Source organism: Carettochelys insculpta, chromosome 18 (genome assembly GCF_033958435.1).
Source record: "Carettochelys insculpta isolate YL-2023 chromosome 18, ASM3395843v1, whole genome shotgun sequence".
In the NCBI taxonomy this organism is placed as follows: domain Eukaryota; kingdom Metazoa; phylum Chordata; order Testudines; family Carettochelyidae; genus Carettochelys; species Carettochelys insculpta.
This window is the reverse complement of record NC_134154.1, coordinates 28,554,150-28,577,188: the sequence shown is the minus strand read 5'-3', so window position 1 is coordinate 28,577,188 and position 23,039 is coordinate 28,554,150. Positions and strand designations below refer to the sequence as shown.

The window sequence follows — 23,039 nt, the reverse complement described above, 5'->3', positions numbered from 1 at the left end:
CAGTTTAATTGGTTTGATGGCTGCATCCCTCCTTAAATTGAGTTTTACTCTTTCAGCACAGCAGAGCAGGGCGCTGGAGGAGGAGTGAGCGGTGGCGATGGTAGGAGCTGCAAATGGCTCCTTAAAGAGCCACATGTGGCTTGGAGTTGCCCAGCTGGCTTTCAAAACGGTGCCACTGCCAGCTCCGCAGGCCGGATGAAAAGGCTCTGCAGGCCAGGCATTGGACACCCCTGCTCTAGACAGCTCAGCTGCTTCTGGGAGGACATGGCACGCTTAGGTGGTGTGGTTATAGTATTTACAGTCACTTTTCATTTACGATTGTGTGTGAGTGGCTGGGGTGTGTGATCAGCACTCATTCACTGCCTATCCAAGATGACTTGCTTGCTGTGTGACTTCCCCGTGCTGTTGCCAAGGCAACAACGCATGCCACAGCCATGCCGCCAATGGCGATCCCTGCCTGTCTCTTTATTCCTCCTAACTCGTTCCTTGCCTCTGATTCCTCAAAGTCTCCGTCTCAGCTTTAAAGAGTAGGATTTATCAGCTGTCTCCAGATTCAGGGGGAACATTCGTGTGTGGGCCATGAAACAGACTCTGTGTGTTTCCCGCCTCAGCGTGCATTGCCCTGTGAGCTGTCACAGTAAATCATTCAGGCCTTTGAAACAGCTTGGGGGGTTGGTTGAGCCATAATTCAGTTAATGGAGTCTTGCATAAATATTTGACAGGAGGCAGAGGCTTGGGGTCAGGAGGTTTCAGGTCAGCGGTGTGGAGAGATTCATATACATTCATCACAGGCGCAGTCCCTTCAGCAGAGCTGTGTGGCTTGGACTGGCAGAATCACAGGTGCATTCCAACCAGCCACAGGTGAACCTTAGACAGGGACTGAATGGTTTCTGCAGCTGTGATTATCTGAGAATGTTTCGGCTTTCCTCTCTGTTAGGGTCTGGCCAGATACTTCTGGGCATCTTCTCCAGGCCATAGCGTGCTGCAGCATGTCTCAAACGGCTCACGGAAACGTCAGTGAGCAACCTCTCTAATCTGGAACTCATCTGGCAAACTCCATAATCTGTCACGATTTTAGTTAGCTGCACGACCACTTATCACGGGCGTGGCCAAGTTTCCCGTCTCCCCATTAAGTTTCTTCGTAGCCGCCAGTCCTGGCTCTCAGTGTTCTGTGCTGTAATTTATGCCTAAATGTCTTGTAAGAGCCCAGTAAGCAGTGGAAGTGTTGGTAACGTGCCAGACAATACTGACCTCCTATTGTCCGGCAAATTCTCTCGTCTGGCACTGGTCAGGTCCTCAGGGTGCTGGAGGAGAGAGGTTCAACCTATACAACACAGGCCACCTGCTTTGTGGCAGAGATGCCTGTATAGCAGAATACCGGATTGGAACCTCACACCTTGGGGAAATTTGGGTTGGAACCTGCTCCTGGCACAATCCCATTTCCCACCGTGTGCACATGCTCTCCAAAGTCTGCACAGGCTCCTGGGTCTGAAATTTACACCTAGCCCCGAGTTTTGTATAATGGGCTGAACTGAACCGCCAGGGATCTGAACACCCTCAAACCTCACGGAGCTTAAAATCTGGATCCCAATTGTTCTGCTTAGTCTGCGCCTCTTAAAAAGATTCTTACGAAGCTCATGACATCTCTCTTCCTTCTTCTCTTTGTGAGGAGGTCATCGGTGAGGCTCTTTCCATACTCAACAAAGTGTTCCCTGGCTTGGGGAGTGAGAGGCGAAGCTCTGGGTTGCGTTAGAGCCCCATGTGTCTGTTGCATGCAAATTAGATGCCAACAATTCATTAAATGCCAACCATTCATTTTTATTTAAAAAAGTGGGGGCGGGTGAGGTTGGCGAAAGATGCATTTGTTAAATGAATTAAGTGTGGAAGCTATCTTATATAGAAGCCATTTCACATCCCTTACTTCTGCACGCACACAAGTGCCTGTCCTTTCCTTGACCTGTTTGGGAATGGCAGGGAGGACGAGCTCTATGGAATGTGTTAATGACCTGTTTGGAGTTGGGACTCCAGCTCCCTGGTACCTGTTTCTCCTGGCTGATAACGGTTTCTCTTTGGAAAGTGATTTACGATTCTCTAATTGCCTCTGACATTGGGCTTGTTTGTGTGAGGGTACGAAATACAAGAGTTAGCTGCATCAAGCAGCCTTGCTGGACCTGGTTTTACCAGTGTCCAGTTTGGCTCATCTGTTGCCTTATTGAATTCAATAAAGCTGAATGTTAGCCGCCTAAACTCAGAGGAGACTTGTGCTTCAACAATCGGGATAGTCCCCATCTGATGTCTCCCAGGCAGGACTGGCCTGTGGGATTTGGAGCCTGAGGCAAACTATGACTTTGCTCCACCCTCCATTCAGTCATCTGGGGGACGCGGCACGGCTGACTCAGCCTGGTGGCAGAAGGAAGCAGTTTTGTGCCTTGCTGCCCCCTTCCCCGCTCTCTGGCTAGGGAAGCAGCCGTGTGGGGAGGCGGTCTCCTGCAGGCTTTTCCCCTGCCGCTCCCATTGGCTGGATTTTTGGCACCCCGATGCACTAGCAACCGCCTAGTTCACTTATGTGGTCGGGCCAGGCCTGCTTCCAGGGCATGCAGCAAATCTTTTCCTCAGCCCTTTGAAAATGGAGGGTATTGCAAAGGTGAGAAGACGTTTTGCCTACCCAGCCCTTTCCAGTGCTTGCCATGGACTTGCCAGCTAAGTCTTCTGCTGGGCTAGAGCAGAATAACTACCTATTATTTTACAGCTGGGGAAACTAGCAGAGAAAGGTGGAGTGATTTGTCCAAGGTTATGTGATGAATCAGTGTCAGAGCCAAGAGGGGCACTCCTGACACCTGCCATCCATTGGCTTGATCTAACCAGTAGACTCTTTTCCTCTGTGCTCCTTCATCTTGAGATGCAACCTGTGGCAGAAGAAGCTGTAAAAAATATCACTGGTAACGTACAGGACAAATAAGTATCTGGTCTGGGCTCTCTGAAACCTGTCCGCTTCTCTCCTGTCTTACGTGAATGCTGCTCAGCACACAAATGTACTGTGGGTGCATCTTAGTTAAAGGTACGATAATACTTTCTAGGAGTCTTAATTTTTTTTCCCTCAAATGCATCTGGAACATTTAATTTTATTGCTGATGGGAAGCTAGCAGTCATCCAAGCTCCATTCCTCCTTAAAAGCATATATCCCTGTCTACGACATGGAGCAAGACAGAATAAGATTCAGGGAGGAAAATACAGAGAGAAATAATGATTATGCTGGCAGACAGTAGAACAACTAAATGGAAAGAAACTTGCCATCATGCAAATAAAACTTAAACGAGTCCTTGGGTTGTAGAAAAGAAGAGTTTTCAATAGCCTGGAGGAGATGTTTAAAATGCATTCGATACAGCAGGCAATAACATTGGGCCTGTGCTTCAGATAAACAAGCTATTCTGGTGAATTGCAACGCGATAGAAACTGAAGCAGCTTCGAAAGCAATCACACCTCTGAGACTGTGGGGAAAGCGTTTTGCAATCATCCTGTTGAACAAAATGTAAATGGAGCAAGCTGTGACAGCAGCAGTGTTTGAGGCGCTGTCATAAGTGCTCAGCAGCTGCCTGCCAAAGGCAGGGGACAGGTCCCCTGTAAGTAAAGGGCTAGGTATGTTTCACGGGGCTGGTGCCCATGGGTGGCCCCCAAAGGGTCGGCTGACAGTTCTGGGAAGTGGCACTGTCCTGCCCTCAGCACAGATAATCAGCCAGTGAGGTTTTGTTCTGATGATGTCATGGGTTAGCCTTCTACTTCATTGGTTGAGCGCGTTGTCAGTCAGTCGCCAGAACTCTTCTGCAGATGGCGTTGAATTAAGCTCTTGAATAAGGGCCCACCTTGTGGCCTGTCTTGCTCAGGTACACTGAGGCGGGTAGGGTGCTCCCTGAGCCAGGGCCAACTCTAGAGGGCTCTGGGGCCTGGGTCACATCCCCACCCCAGTGCAACACCTCCTGTGCTGCACCGCTGCAGGCCCCACCCCACGCCCTCCCCTGAGCCATGTCAGCTGGGGAGATTATGGGGGGTGGGGGCTTGGCACTGGGCGGGCAGTAGGAGGAGTCAGCCCACCCCCTGCACTCCCTGCAGTGGTGGGAGCTCGGGTGACCCAGAGGTCTGCTCCAGTCCGCCCCGCCCTGCTGCCCTCTCCCAGCCCACTGCCCTCTCTCACCCTCCAACTTACTCCTCTCCTGTAACTTCCCACAAGCTGCTCCAGCTCCCGCTGCTGCAGTGATTGGGGGACCGACTGCTGTTGCTGACCTGCCTGTAACCCTCGGGGCCGTCCGTGCCCCCGTCCGTAGCATGGGGGAGGTGGCTGCTGCAGGGGCCCCCAAAGTGCATCACCCTGACTGGTCCCAGGGATGGAATGGCTTTGCCCTGAGCACCCGCTCGTGCTGGCAGGAGTGGGTGGAGCCTTGGCTCTCCTTCCCCGCTGAGCTGCCCAACGCATCTGCCCTGCCAGGGCAAACACGGGGTGGGAAGCCGGGAACGAAGTGGGAACCGAAAGATGCACTGTGACTCTGCTTCCTGGCTTGCTCCTGGGCATTGGGTGAATGCTCTGCCTAGACGGAGGGTGGAAGGCAAAGCCCTTGCGGAGCCCTGCCGACGTTGCTTTTCTTATTCTGCTTGTGGACAGTTCTTACTCCGTACAACAAGCACGTGCCTAACAGTGTGGCTTTTGCCTGCACAGCACCCAGGCCTGGTTTGGCCTGGGAGCTGCCGGACGCCAGCCTCACTGGAAATGGCAGCGTGGGCCCAGCCACGTCGTGGATCGGATGTACAACGCTAGGCTGTTCCCCAGAGAACCACGGCCATTCAGCGGGGAGACTTCAGGAGGGACGTGTTGGCTGGAAACGTTTTCTCCCAGCTCTGGGGTTCCCCACAGGGAGCAGCACTGTAAGACCCTCTTCTGTTTGTTTCAGATGCCTGCATACGCTGAAGGCAGTGCCAGACAATTCACATGGGTTAAATGTAGCATCTGCCACCTCCATAGATATGGTGAGTAGGGCATTAATGTAACATAGGCGATTTAGAGCAGGAGTGGCCAACCAGTGAGGGACCAAGAGCCACGAATAGAGTGCAAAGAGCCACATAGTCTATCTATCTATGTATCCCCATCCACCCACCCACCCATCTATCTAATACTTGGCTCAATGCCCTTCCCCTCTCCCAGAGCCCGTCACCCCCAGCCCTCTGCTCTTCCACAATGTACCCACCCCTCCAGAGCCAGGCACCCTCACCTTCTCTGCTCTAACCCAGTTCCTTTACCTCTCCCCCACAACCAGCCACCCGAGTCCCCTCTGCTCTAACTCAATGCTGGCGACTCACCGGAGCCACAGCCACCGCCACGCACGTCCCCCACCCAGCGCTATTTGATGGGCACAGAATGGCGGACAGCGCTCACAGCGCGTGGCTCCAAGGAGGAGGTGCATCGAATGGCTCAGAGAGCCACGGATTGGCCATCCCTGATATAGATGGTTGCTGGGCAGGATCTATGAAGCTCTTCTCATCATTCTGTCCACTCACATCGGGTCTCCCCCACCACTTTGCACAGCTGAGATCCGTTTTGGAACTGGAAAATAGGAAACCTGTCAAAGCGAGAAGGAATGAACCCTTTGTACTAAGCACACTTCAGGAGGCCTTTGATGGCTCATGGGTGCTTGGAAGGAGGGTGTGTAGGACTCCATCTGCATTATACCACTTTATTTTTAGACAGCAAATTTGGGTAAGTTAGATTATTTGGTTTCCTGAACATTTTTAAGAGCAAACCCCAAGTGTAGCGAGCCAGTGGGTTACATCTTTTTATGAACAGTCACTCTAAATCACACCCTGAGTTTCTCCTTCTGCAGCTTTGTCAGTGGTTGGGTGTTTTCCCCAAACCAGAGTGATGGCTCCATCTTGCTGCATGCTCGGAAGAAATGAGACTCGTCAGGCGCTGGCAATCTCCGCTAGGTCAAGGCTTCCAATGTTGTCCTTGAATTACCAGGTTGAAATAGCAAGAAAGAAATAAAATTTTAAAAACTGATGAAAGGGGCAAAACCCCTCCAAACCTCCTCTCCTCTGTGGAAGAGAAGAGATGAAAAGAGAAGCACTACAAAAAGCAACTGACCTTAGGAATCTTCCGTCCCCAATTTCCTTTGTGTTATTAACAAGGGCCTGTGACTTCTCCTCTAGCCTAGACCTCATGGCTTTCATTTAAATTCAAGTGCTTCCTAAAGAGCACTTCATTTACACATATCTCCTATAGAAGGCAACTCACTTTAACTTAATGCAGCCTCTGAATGTGCTGCCTGCGCTGAAGTGACATTAAAACACAAGCTAGTGCTCTTGCTACTTTGTCCATGAAATTGCCTTCACAGAAGAGAGGAAACAAATTCACTCATGACACATTTTTAAGGTCTATAATTAATAGCGAAGACATCTGCTAGAGAAGAAAGAGAGATTGTCGCCAGCTTGGGTAGCGTGGAGGGCATTTTGTTCCGTTCTGTGCTATTTAAAGCAAAATATAAACACTCATCAAGTGGGAAACGTGGGTTCATGCGAATCCTGCAAAAGTAGTTCCAAATGAGTCATTCTGCATGCATGAGTGGAACAGTGTGTTCCTCGCATGGGGCAGCTCAGTCTGACGTGGACCGGCTAGAAAGAGGAGTGTTGCATCACTTACTTCTTGAACAGTCTGATGCAAAGCAAGTCAGTTTTCTGCTGCCATTTCTGAGAAAGGGATAAATAAACCCTTTGGAGATCCAGGGGAAACAAAGCTGCGTTATCTCGCAGTGACAGCCGGAGTTGGAGTGTGTGTTCCTGCCATGGACTCATTGTGTGTCCTCGGGGGAGGGTCTACCCGTGCCTCAGTTTCCCCAGCAAATGCGAATCATATTTGTCTCCGTCTCAGAATTTCCCATGCCCCCACACTGTGATACTGGGCTTCCTCTACTGTTGCATTATGAGCCTATTTTATACCTGAGGCGTCTAACAGGTAGCCTGGTAGCAAAGAATTCAGGAGGAGAAGGAAGAAATAATTGTGCATAACTAGCCTTTGAGATGCAAGGTGCTCTAGGGGTGCAGAAGGCTAGGACTGATTGACTGCAGTCTTTTGCGGTTCTTGAATTCCAAGCCTACAGAGGGCTTTACTAACCGCTCATGATCTGAAGATGACTACCCCTGCTCTTCATGGCTGAGTTGGAAAATCTTGTCCTCCTTTTTCCGATCCGCTTTCTTCCACGTCCCCTTCCTCCTTCTCTTTCTCCCATCTGTTGTTTTAAAGTCTCTTGAAAACAGATAAAGCGAAATAAGAGCTTCAGTCAGGAGCTCCCAACCCTGGGAATCATGCAGCCCCAGGTGCCAGGTGGAAAAGCCTCTTTTACTAAGAGAGTTGGAGTTGCTTTGTGGGCTTCAGGAGACTGAGGGGCGATATGGTAGAGGTATATAAAATCATGAATGGTGTGGAGAAAGTGAATTCAGAAAAGTTGTATACTTGTTCCCATAATATAAGAACTAGAGGACACCAAATGAAATGAATGGGTAGCAGGTTCAAAACTAATAAAAGAAAGTTTTTCTTCACACTGCTCACAGTCAAACTGTGGGACTCCTTACCAGAGGACGCTGTGAAGGCCAGGACTCTAACAGAGTTTCAAAAAGAGGTCAATAAATGTTTGGAGGTTAGGTTCATAGATGGCTATTAGCAAGGGGTAAGGTACAGTGCTGAGCCTTTTGTTGAAGGTGGGAGATGGATGGCAGGAGACAAATCACTTGAGCATTGTCTTCGGTTCACCTCCTCTGGGGCACCTGGCATTGGCTACTGTTGGCAAACAGGATACTGGGCTAGATGGACCTTTGGTCTGACCCAGTATGGCCGTTCTTATGTTCTCCTCTGGGGAAGTGACACAGGGGATTATTCACTTGCTTATAAATAGGACTCTTTTTCTTTAATCTACAAAAGAAGGAAACAGTGTGGTGGATGCTTGTTACTCCCTTACCCACCTTTGCGGGCCAGCAGCATCTGCGGCTATCACAGCGTTCATCACAGGCCAAAATTGTTGCAGGCTCTTGGCCAGTGATGGGAAAGTTGGGGTGGTTTAAAGGTACGCACAGGGCATTTATGGTGGGTGTGGGGAGCAGTCTTGGAAATGCAACTGTGAAAAGAGCTGATAACATCAGGGATCTTGAAGGATCTCCCTGTCTCGGAAAACCGATGGAAAGACTGGTTTTTATTGGGGATTTGGTTTTGAGGTGAAGTCAAGAAGGGAGGGAGGAACAGTACAACACACCCTTCACCTCATCCAGGGGCACCTGTACCAAAAATCTACAGAAAACCAGATGTGGAGTAAAACCAGGAGCTGCACTACATGCGGATGACACTAAGCTGGGGGAGGGGTAGATACTCTGGAGGGAAGGGACAGGGTCCAGACTGACTCAGACAAATTGGCAGACTGGGCTGCAAGAAATCTGATGAGGTTCAATAAAGGCAAGTGCAGAGTCCTGCACTTGGGCCGGAAGAATCCCAAGCATTGTTACAGGCTGGGGTCTGACTGGCTTGGTAGTAGTTCTGCAGAAAAGGATCTGGGAGTTGTAGTGGACGAGAAGCTGGACATGAGTCAACAGTGTGCCGCTGTAGCCAAGAAGGCTAATGGCATATTAGGTTGCGTCAAGAGGTGCGTTGCCAGTAGATCCAAAGAAGTGATTGCTCCTCTTTATTTGGCTTTGGTGAGGCCGCATCTGGAGTACTGTGTCCAGTTCTGGGCCCCTGTTTACAGGAAGGATGTGGATACACTGGAGAGAGTCCAGCGGAGGGCGACCAAAATAATTAGGGGGCTGGAACATATGACTTATGAAGAAAGGTTGAGGGAATTGGGACTGCTTAGTCTGCAGAAGAGAAGACTGAGGGGGGACTTGATAACAGCCTTCAACTTACTGAAGGGAGGCTGCAAAGAGGCTGGAGAGAGGCTGTTCACAGTGGTCACGGATGGCAGAACACGAAACAATGGTCTCAAGTTGCAGTTGGGAAGGTCCAGGTTGAACATTAGGAAAAACTTTTTCACTTGGAGGGTGGTGAAGCATTGGCACGGTCTACCCAGGGAACTAGTGTGTTTAAATCTTGCCTCGACAAAGCCCTGGCGGGGCTGATCTGATGGGTTTGGTCCTGCTTAGAGCAAGGGGCTGGACTCGAAGGCCTTTTTAGGTCTCTTCCAGCTCTTTTGTTCTATGATTCTATGATTCTATGATACATCCCCCACCTGAAAATAACCAACCCCAGTGCTTCTCAGCCATCCAGCCTCTCCTTCATCCATGCCCTGGCAGATGGCTAGACCTCACACTGAGCATAACGGTCAACGGACTCAGGCTATTTTAGATCATGGAGGAGCAGATAAAGTTGGGGTTTCCTCACGGGGCAGATGCTGTGTTATTCCAAGGGCGGGGGGCTCTGGCTGGAGAGACCATGACAACTGTAGCCATGGCAGCAGGGGGGGAAAAGAGGAAGCGTCTTTCAAGCAAGCCTTTTAGAGCTTTCTAGGTCAAAAATAGTGTCGTAAATAGCTCCAGGCACACAACAGACGGCAAGGGCAGACGCCAGAGCACCTGTAGCATGTATTCCTCAGGAGAGACTCTGCTGAAGGAACTGGCTGCCCAGTCAGCACCAGCTTGAGTTTGTGAGTCTCTTAAGGGTGCAGCTGGGGTAGCCAGGGACACATCAGACGGAGACAGCCTCTGCTGGGCAGATGACATGAGGGTTAATGGCTGGCAGGAATCACAGTTCCTCACAGATTGTGTACTCAGGTGTGGTGCACAGGGAAAGGAGGGGGAATCAGGCCCACCCACTGCTCTGGGTCCTGACCCATAGAATCTCTGGCAGCAGCCTTCTACTGCTGAGGTAGTGGAGTGGCAGCCCCACTCTGGTGGGGGAAAGGGTTAAAAGCAGGCCGGGGCAGGGGGGGAGCTGTGCAGCCCTAGCCAATCAGGCTAAAGGGAGAAGCCAGCCAATCAGGGCCTGGCTGGGCCCTATAAAAGGCCCTATGAAAGCTGAGGGGAGCTCACTCTTATGCTGACTAGCAGGGGTGAAGGATTTGCTGCCTGTGGAGACCAAGAACCTTGCACAGAGCTGTGCGGGGCAGGCTTGGGAGCCAGAGAGAAGCTCCCACGTAACACCTGCTGGGCTGTTTTGCCCGATAAAAAGGGCCAAGAAGGTGCACAGGTCACAGTGAAGTGACCTAGGGAATGGGAGCAGTCAGGGGTTGAGAAGGAGGACAGGAAATAGCTGCCACCACAGGGACACTGGCTTGGGACCCCCAGTAGCGGGCAGGCCTGGGTCCCCCTGGTTCCCACTGCACTGCAGCTCGACTCTGAGGAGCATGGACTTTATTGCTCCGGAGGCGAGGGGCTCGGCTTCAGGGCTGCAGTTGGCTATGGTGGCAGGTGTGAGACTGAGGACTGCTGAGGCCGCTGAAATCAGGAGGGACTGATGAAGGGGGCACTGCCAGAGGCTAGTGTCCTGAAGAGGACACTGAGGTCCAGGGTGCGACATGGATCCGCAGAGAGACAGTGGAGGCAGGAGAGCAGAGAGATGATGGGAACCCAGTGGGACAGGGGTATTCTAGAACATCCCCTCGCATTCTGGTTGGAACCAGGAGTTGCAGAGGGAGCAGCGGAAGTGGGAAAACGCATTATTATTTTTATTGTTGTACATAGGTACATCATCGTTTATAAGGCAGAGGAGGGCCCGAGTCGAAGAGCCGGCTCTGATCTCCCCTCTGCAGTTTGGATCCAGACAGAGCCAGAATGTGAGCTGGGTGGCGGGTTATTGGTCTGACCTGTACTTGTAGCTGTTTTCTTGAATAAACTGTTGGAGAAGTATCAGAGCGGTAGCCGATGGGCCTGAACTTCATGAATTTATCTTTTTTGAACCTTGGTAAAGGCCTGGTCTTCGCAGCAGTGGAGATGCCAGGGGTTGAACCCAGGACCTCACATGTGAGCTCTACCACTGAGCTTGATCCGCTCAACAACAGAAGGGCCCAGTTCCTGGTGTATGTTACACTGCTGTTAATTCAAAGTAACCCCTGATGTAATTTTGCCTTTAGTGGACTTTATCCAGCTTGAAACCCACCTTATTTATTTATTTATCCCAGGTTAAACCTCTTTCATCCAGCACCCTTGGGACCTAAACAGTGCCAAATGAGAGAATTTGCTGGACCAGGGGAGGTCAATACTGCCTAGAAGCATCACCAACCCTTCCATGGCTGACTGAGCTCTCAGAAGACATTCAGAGTTAAATTAGGGCTAAATACAGCACCACACACTGAAAGCCAGGACTGGTGGCTGTTAACAAACTTTATGGGAACCTGGGAAACTTTGTTGCACTCATAATTAGTGGTCTTCCAACTAACTAAAGTCATGTTGGATTAGAGATGTTGCTGGATGAAAGAGTGCTGAACGAGAGAGGTTCAACATGTAGTGTTATTATTATTACACAATTTCCTTCAGGAGATCAGTCCTTGGGGACTCCCAGCCCCCCACAGCTGCAGTTCACATGCTGCTTATACCGACCTGAACCCCATTTATCTGCCCCAAACCATATTTACCAGGATAAATGCAAAGACCCCTCATTCTTGAGGGCTTGGAACGTCTCCTGTGTTATGGAGTATTTGTAAAAGCGATGAGAAAAGAAGTAAGCCATAAAGATAACAAGAGGCCAAGGAAAGAAACTCTTCTTCAGAAAAGACATAAGCGACCCGTATGCCTATCTCTGTCCCATCCCAGCCTTGATATGATCTTTTCTTCGGTAGCTGCTTCAGTTAGCGGAAATGGCCACTGTGGGTAAACAGCTTTTCAGAGTTTCTGGGATAACAGCAGTTAGTGGCTTTCTAGCCAGATAGCCCAAGTGGTATTGAGTAGCACTTTTACCCAGAATATGTGTCACGTGACCTGCATTACAATATATAGGCATTTGCTGCTGGTTCTCAATGAGTTGCCTCTAGCCAGCATGTACTGCAAACAATTAGATGTGATATGTTCATAATCATTTCTGATTAATGCTGTTGTGAGGAGCTGGTTCTATTAGCTGAAGCTGAACTCCTAGCTATAAACTTAACTGATATTTTTGCCTAGATTCCACTTATCCACTCATGTTCCAGCTCAGCCTACAAGACCCCAGTAAATATTTATGGAGGTTGGAGACAATGGCACCTTTGGAGCTGGCTTTGGTTTCTAAGTTTACAAATTGTTCTCTGCATAACAAACACTATCAGTGGGAGACCTGGACTGTGCTTCTATGCTTTGTGCAAGCAACTGAGTGTGCACATTCCCTTATCTTGGGCATAGTGAGGATTTCAAACTCATTTCCAGGCTTTTCTTTTTAATTAAAAATAAATTTAAAAAGGAAAACTCTTTGTTGATGACTCTCTCTAAGCAGACAGAGCACAGAGTGTCTGGGGGGAAGGTCTGCATATTTCTTGGAAGTATTTTAACAAGGTGAAGGTGTAAATGGGGTCATGAGGGAGAGTCATTTAGACCCGGGGTGCTCAAAGTTGGGGTGGACTGCCTTGGAGGGGGTATGAAGTTTCACAAAGGGAGACACAGCACCATCAGCTGCTGGGTCTCAGGCTCATTCATCTCATTAAAATGTTGAAATATGCGACTGTTTTTATGTCTGTGTACTCACATTAATATCCCAATTAATACAATTTTTACATTCTACAGACTTATTTTCTTATACATGTCAAAAGGGTTTTTTTTCTTATGAATTCAATCAAAATTTCCATCCGTTTGTATTACGTTAGACAGATTGGAGAGGGAAGGGGAGCTGCTCATTGTAGGGATGAAGAGGGGGCCCAATGGAAAAAGTTTGCTCACGCCTGATTTAGAGAAAATAAAGCAGCAGAAATGTAGCACTTTAAAGACTAACAAACTGATTTATTCGGTGATGAGCTTTCATGGGGCAGACCCACTTCTTCAGATCAATTTCATTTCCAGTACAGACTGACATATATAAGTATAGAGGACCAAAAAAGAAAAAAAAAAGATTGCAATAAAAACCGACAGATCCAATAGGATTGGAGGAAGGGGCAGAGAGGTGGGGGATGTTAATTGTCCTGACTGAGATAATTATGAGCATCGCAGGAAGGGAAGCGAGAGGTTAGAGCTGCAAATCTTGTCTCCTGAGCTCTGTTCCTCCTCTGACGCTGATGTTAGCCTACTCATATGCCTGTTTTCATGTGTGTTGCGAGATTTGTTTGTAAAGCCATTTGGGAAAGGAAGCTGTAAAGGGCTATAGAATGCAAAGTATTATTATTTTAATGGCTCATTGTATGTATTATGAAAGAGCCACCATCCCTCCTTTAGCATGCTAAAAAGAGAGATGTATGCACACGGGGAAGCATTTTCTTTGTGTTTGGGAGATTCATCAATGTGAAAACAAATGTAAACTGCCAAATCACCTACAGGCTTTAATGCGAAAGTGTTAAACTAATGGCTCAGATGCACTCAGAACCTGGCTCTGCACAACTATGAAGCGTGACTCATTTGCGAGTGTGGATCAGATATTTGTGTGTGCAAGAGGATGGGTAGAGGGAAATATGCAGTTGACACATTTAGTGGAAGAGTCTGCTTGAAAAAGGGGTAGCTAATTTCCCCTGCGTTGCAGGTGATTTGCAGAGAGAGAGGACAACAGCTTTGCTGTACTGAGGAACTCGCAGGAAGGAAAGGGGGTGAAGTGCTGTAGATGAGGTACAAGGAGGGCCAGTGAGCACCTGAGGTCACGCTGAGTTAGTGGTGGTAGGTGGGTGGGGAAGCTGACAGGTGGAGAACCAGAAACACACACTCCCAGTGGAGTCTCTGTGACATAATGTGGGTACCAGTGGTTAGGGTGCTAACCAGGGACTTGGGAGACCAAGGCTCTGCTTCCAACTCTGCCACAGACTTTCTGTGTGACTGTGACCAAGTTGGCACCAAGCAGCTAAACATTCGGGCCAGTTGAGGATCTGCCTCTCCGTTGATCTGTTTCCCCTCTGCATAATGGGGGATAATTATTACGGATCACAGTTATTGTGGTAGCATCTCAGCACCAACTGAGAATGGGACCCCACTATGCGAGGCTGGGGACAGAACAAGCATGAGGTATTTGGATTGCCCCCGCCTCGAAATTCCGACCATCTAAACATTGAAACGGGAAGTGACTTTAGATCCTGGCTCAGTTTGTCAGCTAACGAGGATGAGTTATAATTTTGAGCCATACAAAAAGGCAGTCGCTGTAATTACAGTATGGACCATGGCTTGAGCACTCAGTGGCTTTCTCGTCCCTGCCTTGTGGTGTTTGTATTGCCCGTAAAAAGGATTCATGTTCTGAGCGTCCCTAGACTGATCTGACGCAGTGGGTCCGTCCCACGAAAGCTCATCACCTAATAAATTATTTTGTTAGTCTTTAAAGTGCTACAGGACTGCTGTTTTCATCCCTAGCTTCTGTTTGCCTGAAGCTGGGACTGGATGACAGTAGATGGATCTCTTGATGATTGCTTGTGCTGTTCATTCCCTCTGGGCACCTGCATTGGCTGCCGTTGGAAGACCGTCTAGACGAACCATTGCTCTGACTCATTCTGGCCATTCTTATGTTAGGTGTTGTTGGCCAAGTGACATATTTTCAGGAGGAGGGTTTGCCCAGGTTCTGTCTAAAGCAGAAATGTTTACACGGCCTCTAAATGCAGCCCCCAGAGGCCACCGGAGGTTTTCCAGGCAGTTGAAGAGCTTGCTCTGGGCTGAGACAATCTGTACCTGTGGCTGTTCCCGGTGCGATGCACAGAGCTGTTTGGGGGTGCTTCTGTTGCAGCAGGAGGTTGTGCGTTGGGCTTTTGTCATGAGTCCCAGCCTACTAAAGATCAGCTTAGAGAGAAGTATGTTTGAAGGTGTTTATGGGAAAGCTTGGGAGAAAAATAGAACGAAGGAATTCTCCTTGGCATTATTGTTCTTGCATTATCAAAGTGATGCAAGAACATTACCAGATTTCTACTTTTTAGCTGGTTTTGATCAGTGTCCAGACACTTGCCTACCTCATTCCAAAGCCATTTCCAAATGTTTGTGAGAATCACAGCACCTGCCCTGAATCGGTCCTGCCTCGAGTGCATGCTGTTGAACAGCACACAGAAACTCCACCAAATGGGCTAAGACAATTAGGGGGAGAGTTAAGAAACCCTTTGAAAGCGGTCCAAGACATGGGAGGAGACCCCTTGCCTTGAAAAGGGTGCCACTAGATTGTTAATGATCACTTGTGGGCAAGACCTGGGATTTCCAGTCCATTGCTGTGCTGGGACACTTCTTTAGGGAGAACACCACGGCGGTCAACAAAGTCACTTTCCTAACTAGCCAAGGGACCAATTCTTAGTTCAGGACATCTGATAACATCTCAGGCTGTGGTGGGTTTGGTGGGTCTAAGTAGAACCTTTTGTTCTGCCCATGTAGAAATTACTAACCATATTTTTCTACCAAGCAGGGATGTGAGGAGGATGAAAACAGTCAAGACCGTGTGGGGGCCGTACAGGCTGGACCTCTCTGGTCCAGCACCCTCGGGACCTGACCGATGCCATACAGGAGAATTTGCCGGACCATGGGAGGTCAATATTGTCTAGCAGCATTACAAACCCTTCCACTGCTGACTGGGCTGTTAGAAGACGTTAAGGGTAAATTAGAGCTAAGGAACAGCACAAAACTCTGAGAGCCAGGCCTGGTGGCTGGAAACAAACTTTATGGGAGCACAGGAAACTTGGCCACACTCAGGATAAGTGGACATCCAGTGCACTAAAATCATGCCAGACCACAGATATTGCTGGATCAGAGAATGTCAGACTAGAGAGGGTCAACCTGCATGAGCATAGTAGCTAGACAGAGATAAAATGCCACAATTAGCATATTGGTATTAAATGACCTTTCTTCTATATTCCCTGAAGGTGGTGTTTGCCGGCAGTGGTGAACCAGTGCAAGCCACGTTATAAATACACTGGATTTCCATTTTCTGCAGCGGTTGGTAACGGGTACAGTAAATGTACTGTATGTATTATTCACCAATGTGGTTTATACACATAATTTAGCAGGGATTCAGGTTAGAGGCTTTCTTTTAAGTTTAAAATAAAAAAGCAAAATGGAAGTCATTTGAATAGATAGTTTATGCTGTTGGTGTTCCAGTAGCTAGCAGCAGCTCGGCTTGGTGCTCTATGTATTATTTATGAGATTTTATTAATATGTAAATGTTTGCCAGTTGATTGGCTCTCCTGGCAAGGTTCCAAGTGCTCTTATAAATTATATAAGTGCCTGGCTGTGTGGCCTGGCTGCTTCGTGACACTTCAGCTGCTGGGAAGTCTGGCGGCTGGGCACTGGGTGCTAAGTGAGAGAAAGGACCCCCACACCACAGCTGTCTGTGCTCACAGAAGAAGAAGGGTATTTGACGGAGGCTGGTGAATTTTTTAAGGGAACCCTTATATAGGTGTAGCTCAGGCTTTTTGTTTGTTCTGCAGCAGCTAAGCTCTACCAATGGCGTAGTGTGCATTGACCTAGGTGATGCATTTTTGGGACAGGGTTGGGAACATCTGAGCAGATCCCAGAGATACTCTGGGTTATGGAGGGTCTGGCCCGTCATTGGAAATACCAAGGACAATAAATCCTAAAATAGAATAAGAACATAAGAATGACCATTACTGGGTCAGCCCAAAGGTCTATCTAGCTCAGTGTCCCGTCTGCTGATCAAAGACAATGATCAAGCAACTTGTCTCCCGCCATCCATCTCCAGCCTCTGACAAACAGAGGCCAGGGACACCGTTCCTACCCCTTTTAATAGCCTTTTATGGACCTAACCTCCATGAATTTATCTAGCTCTTCTTTGAACTCACTTATAGTCCTAGCTTTCACAGCCTCCTCTGGGAAGAAGTTCCACTGGTTGACCGTGCACTGTATGAAAAAACTTTCTTTTATTAGTTTTAAACCTGCTACACATTAAATTTCATTTGGTGTCCTCTAGTTCTTATATTATGGGAACAAGGAAATAACTTTTCTTTATTCACTTTCTCCACACCGCTTGTGATTTTATAGACCTCTGTCATATCCCTCCTCAGTCTCCTCTTTTCTAAACTGAAAAGTCTCAGTCTCTTTAGCTTCTCCTCATAGGAGACCCGTTCCAAACCCCTAATCATTTTAGTTGTCCTTTGCTAAACCTTTTCTAATGCCAAAATATCTTTTTTGAGGTGAGGAGACCACATCTGTATGCAGTATTCAAGATGTGGGCATACCATAGTTTTATAAAGGAGCAGTAAAATATTCTGTCTTAAAAAGCAGTCAAGTAACACTTTAAAGACTAACAAAATACTTGACTGCTTTTTTGTTTGATAGTATATAGGCGAGACTAGCATGGCTTTCTCTCTGTTACTATTCTTTGTCTTATTTTCTATCCCTTTTTAAAGGATTCCTAACATGCTGTTTGCTTTTTTGACTGCCTCTGCACACTGCGTGGATGTTTGCAGAGAACTATTCACAATAATCCCAAGATCTCCATGTCCCTTCTTACCCACAAAATACCCTCAACAGAGACATGTGAATTGTTCTCCCTTTGACCCTGTCCTGAATTGGACGATGAATTGTGCAGAAGCTGCCAGTCGCTGATGATGGGTTTGGCTGCAAAATGACCCTTAGGAACATCAGCTAAAATTGCCATTGCAGAGCTAGAAAAGCTCCTACCGTGGTGCTAAATGGCCAAGCTGACAGTGGAGCTGATCCTAAGGCAGGTGTAGCCTTTCCATTCCCTTTGGTTGGAGCCAGAGCCAGGCTTCAACCCATCTCTCTTTCCTGCAGCGCAGGCAGAAAATGTTTTTTCTGGTTTCAGACAGCTGATTGTTTTGGACTTCTGGAGACCGGAGTAGGGGTATGTCTTCACTATACGGAATATGGGACCCGGTCAGGGTTAATCTTCCAGGGTTTGATTTTGAGTGCTGAGTAGGGATGCACCAAGTTGAAGTATCTGGGATTGACCCCTGTACTCCTCAGTATCATGTCCCCAGTGAGGACGGCCAGGAAAGCCGATTGTAGATACTCACTTCTAGCTATGGCAATTGCGTAGCTAGAGCCGACATCCACAATCGACTTTAACGTCTAGTGTAGACGTGGCCTAGGGTCGCCACCTTTCTAATTTCTACTAACGGCCTGCAAGGCTCCAGCCCTTTCTCCACCTCGTCCCTTGAGGCCACACCCCTTCTCTGCCTCCTCCTCCTCCTAAAGCCCAACCCCCATCACTTGCTCCTCTTCCGTGTCTCCGCCTCCATTGCTTGCTGGATTGTCTCCATCTGCCCTGCCCTCATGTGGTCTCCCTTTGCTCTGGGTCCGGGATGGGGGCTGCTGCAGCCTGACAAGGAGTCTGCCTGCAGGTGGGAGATGGCCTTGGCTGAGTAGAGGCTGGTGCAGGTTCATGACCTGGTGCCACTCCCCACCTCATGGTAACAGGACTTTTGGTGTCTGCTCGGTACATCTGACTGGACACTTCCAGGTCCCATCTCCAACCAGTCGAAAGCCACGTTATATTGCTGAGGGCTCAGACTTCACCCAGATAAATCAACTCCTTGACTGTTGTGACGGCATGTTCTGGCAGTCAGGGAGTTAGGAGCTGGGGAAGGTAGGCACCCCACCAATCCCAAGCGTTCTTGTCTCTCTTACGTTGGTTTGCTATTGAGTCTGCCCTACATGCCCCAAGCAGAGTTCTGAGTTTCAGAGAGAGCTTTGAGAAGTCATTGTGTTCTGCAACTGACCCCAAAGTTCCGGGAGATGAGTTAATAAAGAAGAGACTTTCCACAAGTTAAAGGGGGAAAATAATCAGCACAAGCCCCTCTGGTTGGCAGTTTCTGTCTGTCTGCACAGCATGGGCCACCATCACGGTGTTTTACACAAGGTTCCTACAAAGGCACAGCAGGGCAAATGGAATTACAAACGCTCCCTGCCTCCCTGGATAAAAGGTGTGAGTCAGATGTGTTTGCAGCCTAATTAGGAGTGAGACAATCATGTGGTGAAAGCCCTGTTGCCAGGACTCCCTGCTAAAGATTTACCCCAAGCTTCTGAGAAGAAAGAGCTTGGGAGCCAGGGTGAAAAAACATCTTGCATGGATAAGGAGAATAAGGACGGGAAGAAAACCAACCACCCAGCTATAGAAATTGTTTCCTTGCTAATTTTCCACCCCGCTGGGAGAGCGTGACAGAGATATGCTGTGTAGGTAGCTGTAATCCATCTAGGCCAGGCGGCTTCCAAAGGCTGGAGGGTGTGTTGCTACAGGACGTGAAAGGAAGATAATTGCAGAAGCCCTCTAGCAAGGTATGTAACTGTAGTGCTAATTTAATGAACATCTCAGGGCTGAGCTGCCCAGGTAAATGACGGGGAAAGGGTGTTCTCTCTCAAGCCATGCCATTGGGTCAGCTTTACTGCCTCTCCCCCTCAGTCCTTCTGCTAGCATTATATGAACAATCTGTGGAGCCCTGGGACTCAAATGTGTTGGCTTGGTGACATGCTTGAAATGAGCGTGGCGGTCCTCAGCCCAGCTTCACTGGAACCTGGTTATATCACCACCACCTGGGACTGAATGGATTGTGAGCCTGCCCCTCTCCTTTACTTGGCTTGAGCCCAGCAGGGGTATTTGGCTTGTTCCACTTTTTTTCACGCTGCCTTATACTAGTGGTGGCAGAGTCCGGAAGCACTGAGCTGGCTTTATGAGCAGACATGAAGAATGGCTTTTGACTTCTTTTATGGGCTCGTTTCCCCTTCCTGGAGGTGAGATCATTTTTTTGCATTCCTTAATTTACTTTACTGGAGAGAGATTTCACCTCCTTGCCTGCCTTGGGTCCCAGGAAGCAGCATAGTGTGGCCTAGTGGTTAGAACAGGGGAACTCAGTTCTGAGTTGCCATGGAGCCTTTAATGCTTATGTCCCTCACCTTGCCTAGGTGTAGAATGGGGTTATCATTATTTACCCACTTCTGGAAGGGCGACATCAAGACTGGAATGAGAGATGCGCTGGAAGGACAAAGTGCTGTTATTATCAACGCAACAGCTCATGAAACCCACGTCACTTACAGCGAAAACTATTCTAGTCCTTCCGAGCTGGGAAGCCCAGCTCCTGACACAGCTACTCCAGGGGCTGCTACTGCGTGTTACTTGTAAGACGGCGCCAGTCCGTGCCCTCATTGAGAGCAGGGCCTGCGAGGTGCTGTCGAGCCACAGAGTGACAGAAGGAGAGTGCACTCTACAGAGCTGGGAAAAGAGCAGTGTTACGATCCCAGTGCTACAGCAGGGAAACTGAGGCACAGAGCAATAATGGCAACACACAGGCATTATTATCTGGACTATTGTGTCCAGTTCTGCCCCACCTCCCCCAACCAGTATAGAAAGAATGTGGCCGCACTGGAGCGGGTCCTGCAGCGGGAAACCAGAATGATTTGGGAGCTGGAACTCATGACCTGTGAGGAGAGGCTGAGGGATCTGGGCTTATTTAGTTTGCAGAAGAGAAGACTGAGGGTTGATTTGATAGAGCCCTGAAGGGGGCTCTAAAGTGGATGGAGGGCGGCTGTTCTCAGTAGTGGCGGATGGCAGAACAAGGAGCAATGGTCTCAAGTTACAGAAGGAGAGGAGCAGGTTGGATATTAGGAAAAACTGTTTCACCAGGAGGGTGGTGAACCACTGGAGTGCGTTGCCTAGAGAGGTGGTGGAATCTCCATCCCCGGAGGTTTTCAAGTCCCGGCTTGACAAGGTCCTGGCTGGGATGACTTAGTTGGGGTTGATCCTGCTTTAGGCAGGGGGCTGGACTCGATGACCTCCTGAGGTCCCTTCCAGCCCTAGGATACTATGATAAGAAATGGTGGAAGGGGGGAGCCATGTCCCCAGTGGTGGGGATGGGACATGAACTAGATGGGGCCCAGATTAGAGGCCTTGGGTTGTACCCCCATATCTGCTCCTTTGTATAACAAGATAGCCTAGAGAGTGCTCTGGGAACGGAGGGGAGTTGTGTTAGGCCATGTGCATACAGATGATAAGAGACAGGCCCTGCCTCCAGAAGCTTATCATCTAAACAAGACAGCCAGGGGAGGGACAGCTGGCAGCTGGGATCTAGAAAGATGAAAGGACTTGCCCAGGCTCCTAAAGGAGTCAGTGGCCAAGCTAAGAATTCCACCCATATTCCCCTGACTCCGTCCCAGCACTTTAACCCCTAGATCACCCGTCTTCTCCAGGGTGCGGAATGACTCCTGGCGCCGTGCAGGACTGCAACACTGCCAAGGAGAGAGGCCTCGGGGTGCCTGGTCTCGGCAGTCATTGGCTCACGCTGACCACAGATGAAGGAAAGTGAAGCTTTCTGCCAGTCCCGGGCATGCCAGGACTGTGTGAGCTGAGCCCCAGGACGCTTCACTTAGGAGTCATAGCAAGTCACCTGTCTCCCTGCTGCCGAGCAGTAGAAGTTCACATGCAGCTGCACCAGGACCAAGAGCTGTGGGTGTGGGTCCCTGCATTGGCAAAGGCACATCTAATGTGTGTCTCCAGCCCTGAGAGCCAGCAGCGCGCATGGTCGCAGGGTCAAAGCCATGCAAAAGTTCCTGTTTCTTCTGAGCGGGCTCAGCCCCTGTCGTGCATATACTGCAGCTCCGCTAATACCCCTCCCTGGGGCCTGCAGGTTGGCTCAGTGAGACGTGCCCAGCACATATCTGGAACTAGGACTCGGGCACTAGTCAAGATTTTACCCAGGTTCTTTTACTCTGAAGCGCTGGTAGGAAGTGTGGGAAAGAGCACTCTGGGGAGCCATACCTAGCAGCTGTGCAGAAAGAACAAAGGGCCTGTGACTATGTCCATATAAATCAGAATTTGCCTTTCTCTGGGCCGTATTTTGCTCTCTGTTGCACTGGCGTAAATGCAGAGTAGCTCCAGTGACCTGCAGCTGAATCACTCCAGATTTAAACCAAAGGAGCAGGATGAAACCTACTCCACCGCCAATCAATCATCTCCATTCCTAGCAGAGACAGAGATGCTCTAGGCTGGACAACATGGAAGCAGACTCCCTGGAGTGCTGGTCATGTTGTATCCACAAAATGCAGCCATCTCTTGGCTTGCATCTTTGACACGCAGGCCCGCTCTGGAAGATGGCCCTCTGGGTGGTGCCCCAGGATGCGTACGATCAGACCGTCAATCTACCTTTAAACACCAGGACGTACAACCTGGCAGAAAGAAAAAAAAAGAGAAGCGTTAAGAGGAAAACACGATGCTGGAGTCTAACTTAATAAATCTTCCCGTTATTGATTTGATGAGGGACAGAAAACTAATAAAAATGCAGACGTTATCTTCCAACACTCCAGGGCTACGTCTACACTAGCCAAAAACTTTGAAATGGCCAAGCAAATGGCCATTTTGAAGTTTACTAATGAAGAGCTGAAATACATATTCAGCGCCTCATTAGCATGCGGGCGGCTGCGGCACTTTGAAATTGACGCGGCTCGTCCAGACGGGGATCCTTTGTGAAAGGACCCCGCCTACTTTGAAGTCCCCTTATTCCTATGAGCAGATGGGGATAAGGGGACTTCGAAGTAGCTGGGGTCCTTTCGAAAAGAAGCCCCGTCTGGATGAGCCGCGTCAATTTCGAAGTGCCGCGGCTGCCCGCATGCTAATGAGATACTGAATATGTATTTCAGCGCTTTATTAGTAAACTTTGAAATGGCCATTTGCATGGCAATTTTGAAGTTTTTGGCTAGTGTAGACACGGCCCATATGTGATTAATTTAAAATAATCTCATTGAGCGATAATACAGTTGTTTAAGAATGATTGCACTGGACAAATGATGCACATCCTTGTGAGTGGAAGGACACATAGGGTGCATGTTTGAGGCGGCTTGAATTAAGATGGAGCTTTTCTCTGCCCCTTTTTGCCTTTCCTCTGCCAGAGCTGCACCATCAGCATCTCGCTCAGGGCTTCCCTGTGGGAACAATGTCACGGACTAGGAGCTGTGCTGCTTGTGAATCCTTCCTTCACCCCTTTGCTTTA

General features: G+C 49.0%; 1 long non-coding RNA gene across 1 annotated transcript in view; it reads left to right on the top strand.

Annotated features, from left to right (window-relative positions):
* LOC142022611 (uncharacterized) overlaps positions 1-16,555 on the top strand; it is a 29,422-nt gene extending 12,867 nt beyond the window's left edge. The window contains exons 2-3 of the long non-coding RNA XR_012647998.1: positions 15,491-15,611; positions 15,945-16,555. This is a non-coding gene — a long non-coding RNA (uncharacterized LOC142022611). The remainder of the gene's footprint in view (positions 1-15,490; positions 15,612-15,944) is intronic.
* Positions 16,556-23,039: the final 6,484 nt, after the last annotated feature.